Source organism: Lycium barbarum, chromosome 9 (genome assembly GCF_019175385.1).
Source record: "Lycium barbarum isolate Lr01 chromosome 9, ASM1917538v2, whole genome shotgun sequence".
In the NCBI taxonomy this organism is placed as follows: Eukaryota; Viridiplantae; Streptophyta; class Magnoliopsida; order Solanales; family Solanaceae; genus Lycium; species Lycium barbarum.
Window position 1 is genome coordinate 74,974,025 of NC_083345.1, and position 7,989 is coordinate 74,982,013.

Here is a 7,989-nt window from a genome sequence, read left to right on the forward strand (position 1 = left end):
AGTATTATGAAATTGTTATGGACATGCATGTTGTGTTTTGGGATTTATTTGTCGTTGGGCTGATATACCAAATTGGGAGATGCTAATGGTATAGAGGAGATGCTGCCCGTTTCGTTTTAGAATTAAGTCATCAATTAATATATATGATATGCGAAAAGCCTTCTTAAGTCACGTGCGTATTCTTACGATTATAGGTTTATCATATTAATTGTGGAAGTTCTTGGCTGGACTGAGCTCTTGAACGACGTAAGGTATGTAAAGCTGTCCCTTCTTTCTTTTGGCATGTCCTAGACGTAAGTGATGAATGACATGAGTTTTGGGGTAATTCCATTCATAAGTTCCGAATATGATTCATGATTCTTATTCACTTCTTGATGTTGGAGCTTTTAAAGTAGTTAAGCCACTGCCCTCGAGCTTTCTATATGTTGTATAGTATAATCGTATGTATAAGTCTCTATTCCTAAAGGCTCTACTAATGTCCTTAACTTTCATAAGTTGTCTCGTATTGATTTGATACCTGTCTATGATCCCTGAGTCGTTATTTAATATAGTTCATAATGATATTCAAAGAGCCACTAGGATGGCTAATGTTCTTGATTTCCAGAAACTATTTTATTATGTCTTGATACGTGTATATAATCCTTGAGGTTCTATTTTTATATAATCCACAGCGACATTCGAAAGGTATTTGATATGACTATTGTCTTGGTTTTCAAATGATGATTCGTTTTGATTATTCTATTGAGTCTCAGATATGATTTAATTTGCATATGGTTTCTCACTACTCTGCTCGTGCATGCCTCAATACATCTTTCACTGAGTCCCGGGCCAGGACATGTTTTCGTGCACAGATCCACTGCATTATTCACCGAGTCCCTCACTAGAGGGCCGGGACACGTTATATATATATGTATATGATAATATGATGACATGATGATATGATGATATGGGGATGGCAGCCAGGATGGCACATGATGATCTTATTCACCGAGTCCCTCACTAGAGGGCCGGGACACGTTATATATATATATACATGATGATGATATGATTTTATTTACCAAGTCCCTCACTAGAGGGCCGGGACACGTTATACATATGCATATGAACAGGATGATTCTCTAATGGTGACATTAGGTTTCATAACGAGTTAAGTCTGATATTGACACCATGATTTATGATTCAAAGGTAAGCCTTGTGGTTTTCTGGTTATTGTACTGGTTTTCTGTACTCCTCACTTCAGTATGATCCTGTTTATTGTATTTATGCTTTACATGCTCAGTACATATTGCGTACTGACCCCCTTTCTTCGGGGGGCTGCGTTCATGCCCGCAGGTACAGATGCTCACGTTGGTAACCCGCCAGCTTAGGAGTCCTATTCAGCTATCTTGGAGAGCTCCCTTGTTCCAGAGCCTAGATTTTGGTACAAAATCTCTTGTGGTGTATATGTATTTTATCCAGGGGTACGGCGGGGCCCTGTCCCGTCATATGATACTGTTGTTACTCTTAGAGGTCTGTAGACATATGTGTGGGTTGTGTATCGATGTTGTTCAGTTGTGTCTATATGGCTTATGTTTTGGGACGTTCCCATTCGTAGTGGCAGCCTTGTCGGCATATATATATATATATATATATATATATATATATATATATATATATATATATATATATATATATATATATATATATATATATATATGTTTTGAGAAGTAATGTGTTACGATAGCCTTGTCAGCTCGTTTATGGCGGGGATGTTCCCTTATATATTATGAAAGCCTTATCGTCTTATGTACTGCGTTATCTGTTGATAGTTGTGACTCCTCAGGAGACAGGTTGCTGGATATATATATTTATGCGACAGCTCCGAGACTATGTTTTGGTCTTTATAAAGTCCATGTTATGTTTAGTCGTGGATTGATCATATAGCTAACAGGTGTGTATACGAGTCTCCAGCTCGGGCACTAGTCACGACCTACGGGGTTGGGTCGTGACACCTTGTATGGGTGAAAGTGTGCATCACCCATTGGTCGGTTTGAAGTTGGTGAAATAGAGTTGTTAAGGCCAGACCTGGTCTATGAAGCTATGAAAAAAGTCAAGTTGATACAGGAGCGTTTGAAAATAGCTCAGAGTCGCCAAAAGTCCTACCCATATGTGAGGCGAAAAGATTTAGAGTTTCTGGTTGACCATTGGATGTTCCTAAAAGTTTCACCTATGAAGGGTGTTATGAGATTTGGAAAGAAAGGGAAGCTTAGTCCCAGATATATCAGGCCTTACAGGATCCTACAAAGGATTGACCAAGTGGCTTATGAGCTTGGGTTACCGCAAGATTTAATTTTCGTGCACCCAGTGTTTCATGTATCCATGTTGAGGAAGTGTGCGGGAGACGCGTCGTTGGTTGTTCCTGCTAGAACTATAATGATTAAGGATGGCCTAACCTATAAAGATATCTCTGTGGTTATTCTTGATCGTCAGGTTCGCAAGTTGAGGACTAAGAAAGTTGCCTCAGTAAAAGTATTATGGAGGAGTCAAAAAGTTGAAGAGGCTACATTGGAAACCGAAGAGGAGATGAGATCCAGATACCCACATTTGTTTGAGGAGCAGGCAGAAAGCACCTAAGGTAAAATACCTTTCATATCCATGTCATGTCCCCCATATGTATTCATGTCGCATGTCTCATGTTTCACGTTCATGTATCCACTACTCATGTATCATGGCCGAACATTTATGTTTCCCTGTAATCATGTCATTCAGTCCCCATGTTCCAAGTCATGTTTCTTCACGCTCATGTACTTAAGCCATGTCCAACCATGCACTTAACTATGACCCATCATTCGAGGACGAATGATCCCAAGAGGGAAATATTGTAACACCTCGTGCCTTTGCCTTCGGGATAAAATCTACTTGTAAGACAGAGATATAATGGAACCACGATGATAAATATAGGATAGTGTTTTCAAAATACCTTTTCATTCATATAAGGACCAGGCCTATCGGATCAATATATAAGAAGTTATGATCGAGTGACTGAAAGGTCACATTCAGTCCACAGGACTGATATGCGTCGTATAAGGAGTTATGCGTCGCATATCTTGATATGCGCCACATTTTTGGAAGTCAAATCCCCGTTCCGAATTTCCCAGCTTTTTGTTTTAGGATGCGTCTACATATGCGTCCGCATAACGTATTATGCATCGCATATCGTGATATGCGACACACTTCGAAGCAAAAATATCTGTCATAGAAGTTCCAGTGCACTGTTTTGGAATGCGTTAGAATCTTCAGCCGCATAATGTGTTATGCGCTGCAGACTGCAACGCAGAACGACTTCCAGCTTTCTTTAAAGTCGCGTTTTTTCGAAATTTTATTCCATTTTTCAGTTCTCCAATCCCTAGCACGAATTTTCTCTCCTCCCCTCATCCTCCCACATCAAGGTAAGTCTCTCTCATGTATTCCTAAGTAATTCTAATAATTATATATGGATTTTTAACAAGATTCTATGCTACAATCTTAAGGTTTTCAAGAAAACCCTCCCTAAGGTTTCAAGTTCAGATTGTTGGGTTTCTTCTTCAAAAGTTCAGAACTTTACTTCAAGTTTTGGAGCGATTAAGGTATGTAGGACTTCTTTCCACGTGTGGAAACATCTTTATTCTTCCCCACACCACAGTTAATCCATGAAGAACACGTTTTGCCTTCAGGGTTTACTCTAGTTCATGATAACCCTAGATACATGTTACTATATTTGGCTATGGTTTCGTTAGTTGAATTCATGATGCATCATTATGATTGTCATGAACCTTTCTGTAATCAATGAACACCCATGCTTTGAATTCCATGGGTTCTCAAACCAATGTTACTCTACTCTATGAAATCTTACATGTTTCCATGTTTCATACAAATTATATTATGTATCTATATTCATGTCATATTATACTTACAAATCATTTTATACAAGTCATGGGCTTTTCAGCCAACCATATTCATGCTCATGCTTTTGAGAGTTGCATAGATTACCGAAAAGGTTTAATACCTTAGACTACGTATGGCAACATAGGATAAGGTTCGCTCTGCCTAGTTAGGACGATTCCTTCATGTTTCCCATTTCAGGATATTTTATGGATCCATTCGTGTCATGTTCATGTCTTGTACCCCAGTAAGGTATGAGATAGCTTAGCTGATCAGGCAGAGATCAGGCGCCACATAGTAGGAGAGCCTTAGTATAACCGACATGTAGCCGCCTGGGAGAGCCTTAGTATAACCGACATGTAACTACCACGTGCTCTCGTGGTGGTTACATGTCGGTTATACTAAGGCTTTCCCACTTTAAAATGTTTTACTCATGTTATATTAAATTCATGTCAGGTGTGCCCATGTTCATGCTCAACTTACAGTTTTCAGTTTCAGTTTCAGTTTCCTATTATTTCATGTGCCAGATTTATTCATTCAGTTGCTTTACATACAAGTACAATTCAAATGTACGTACGACCCTTTTTGCTTGGGGCCCGCATTGCACTATGCAGGCATTGATTTTCAGGAAGATGGATCTGCTCACTAGGATTTCTCGTATCAGCTATTGGTGAGCCCCACTTCATTAGGGATGTTATCTTTATTTTATGTTCATGTCGTGTTATGCAGCGGAGGTATGCCAGGGGCCTTGTCTCGGTAAACAGTTTAGTGATCAGACTCATGGTCAGAGGTTTCATAGACTGGTCTAGCATGTCATGTCAGATGTTCAGTGTCGTATGGCCAGTGATGGCTCAGTATTTATTATGTTTTCAGATTATTTCCGCACATATGTTTTAAGCGGTATTTTCAGTATTTTGATGATCTCACATGTTTTATACAGACTTTCCATGTTTTATATTATATTCTGAATCCGTACATATCCCATGTTGATTCAGTAAGCCATGTGGTTCGCTCTGTCACATGTTGTAAGGCACCGAGTGTCATGTTACGCCCAGATCATGGTTCAGGCGTGACAAATGAATGATGTCGGGGTTGAGAAATGATACTAAAGTTCTTAAAAAAATGGTTTATCAAATATTTTTTTGGGACTCTAGTTCATTTGTCAATGAGGATGTCAAAAATAGAGCAAATTTAAGCCTCAAACCACATTCCAACTATTTTTTAGCCTTGTGCTTGGTTGGTTATATGGCAGTTGAACTAACCGAGCCTATGGAGGATTTTGAATATAAGGAACTAGGTGTCTTCGTTTTGAAGTTCGCCATGCCTAGAAGACAAAATGGCATCCCTCATTTAAAGGCCAAAAAAAGCAAAATATGACACTCTAGAGTTGACCTCTTTGCTTTCCTACTTCCGCCCCATGAACATCATTGAAATCTTGACTCAAAATTGGGTCAACAATTCATATCTTCCGAGTGGAGTGAAAGTGATATAACTGATCCACGTCGTTACTCTTTATGAGAGGCAACTCATATTTCCTTAATTTTTGTTTCAATTACGCAAGTTCAATGTTTAGATAAGTTTATTTCATTATTTTTTTACTAATACCACAAAGTCAAATGATTTTGAGTTGTTTTGGATAGGCTGAGAAGGTGTTGGCGTGCAAAATTGGGCAACTAAGCAATGAAATTGAAATAAGAAAATGAAATAAATTTCTATAGGGGTCACTGTGACATTCAGCGGTCAACTATGACCTTCTACGGTCAACAGTGACCTTTTTGGGATCTAAAGTTGAGGCAAAGAATCGTGATTGTGAGGTTATCAGCCGTATCGTCATCACGTAACGTGTTGTGCGGTCGCGATTGGTGGATAGTTGTTAATCGTATTGCGACCTATGTACTCAATGAATCGGGTTCTTTGAGCAACTTCAAAAGAAGGTAAAGTGTCGAATAAGTAAAATTTACTTATTCGGCACTCCTTCCTTTGTAGTTGCTCAAAGAACCCGACTCATTAGGGTGTACATGGACCGAGTTGGTTCGAATTTTTTAAAGACTAAATCAAATTAATTGCATCAGATTTTTAAATCTATAAATCAAATCAAACCAATAAAAGTCAGTTTTTTCGGGTTTTTTCCGATGTCGTCTTCATACTAAACATATAACTTGCACTTTAAATATTTTTTTAGTCCTAGTAAGATATGACTATCTAATTAAGATATTTTTAAAAAAAAATGACAAAAAATATGATATGAGAGATGACATTGTACCAAAATATACAACAAAAAGAATTGCATAAAATAAAATGATCATAATCTAAAAGTACAAAGTCATGCTATAATAAGTACGTCTTATCTATAAGGCATATAGAAAATGATCGTAATCTAAAAGTACTAAGTCATGCTAAAATAAGTACGGTTAATAAGTATTAATTACATGATTAAATATTAAAGAAAAAAAAATTAAGTTATGTATTTTCACTTTCTAAACCAATATAAAACTAAAGAATAGATATCCAACATTATTGTCATTCCTATTATTAGAATTGAATTTCTTTTGTCAGCATTAGTATTGATTTGATTTTTGTTGAGTTTTATTTGGGTTACTAATATCTATGAGCTATAAAACTTATTGGACCATTTAAAATTCTAATTCCAAGTGAAATAATATGTTAAAAAACAAAAAACTATGAAAAAGTAAGAAGAAATATTTATTTAAATGTAATGTCGGGTTGGTTTCAGTTTGACTTTTTTTTTTAGTTAAAACCAAACCAAACCAATAGTGGTCGGGTTTTTCTTTTTAAACCAAACCAAGTCAAACCAAACCCCTAGTCAGGTTTTTTTCCTCGGTTTGGTTCGGACTATCGGTTTGGCGCGGTTTGGCGGTTTCCTTTGTACACCCCTAAGTAAAATCAACAAAAGAATTATAGCGTGGAGAACTCTTTGCTCAAAGGAGAAAAAATCACAACCTACCTCTCTAGGAATTTTTCAAACTTTCCACTAAAACTCGAGTAAATTGTTTAAGGTTACAACGGCTTGTAAACTTAAGGAACTGTTCCAAACAATCCCTACTCCAACTCTCTCTTCCTCAACAGTTCCAAATTGTTGGCTCTCTCTATTCACTGTTCAATGAATCTACCCAGTCAAAGAAGTTCATTACAACTTGATAAACACGTATTACAACTACTAAGAAAAGTAAATAGATGGAGCCACACAAGAACCTAACTGTTATAACTCAAGAACTAAATGATAAATCTTGATAGGAATAGGTTCATTGTTGCTGCGCTAGTTGGTTCCATTGAGACTCTGGTGTTGACTCTGCTCTCACTCTAAATGTCTCTCTTTGGTTGTGTTCAAGCTTCAAGGTGTTAACTCTGCTCTTACTCTGTCTCTCTTTGGTTGTGGTCAAGTTACGAAGCTTTTTGACGTGTTGTATTTATAGGAGTGAATTGTTAGTCACCTTCAATTCTCCAAATCCATCCAAGAGTTGGTTTCATAAGTTGTATGACAACCAATCCTTATTTGATATGGATTTCCCTTTTTCCTTGTTCACTCTCATATAGTTTCTTGACTTTCTTCTCCTATTTCTAAGCTAATTTCATGTGTTCAATTTATGGTAATATTTTCATCCAGCTCTGTCTAATACGAATGTGTCAAACAAAATTCCAAATCTGCAGGGGACAACTTATTCTCGACTTGAGGATTTAAACCTCATCTAATAAGTTTAACCTCGAATAGAAATAAACCTATTATAGCCCAAATTGGAATGCAAATTCAAACGATTGCCCCTATTTTGGGGTGGTATTTAATTTTTACCCCTCAAATTGCTGGTCTTTAATTTTTATCCTTTGCCACTTTGCGTAATAAAAAAGTGACCGAAAATACCCTCGAGATTCTAGGTTCGAACCCAACAGAGTAAAAAAAATAGTAATTCGTGACGCAAGATTTCATACAAAATTATGTCTATTAGGGCAAAAGTTATGTCTTAAGACATAGTTTCTATGTAAAGTATGCCTTGTTCGGCATAGTTTGTAAAAATTAATCTAGTTTATAAAAATTAAGTTATCCTACAGAATTATGCCTTGTCCGACATAGTT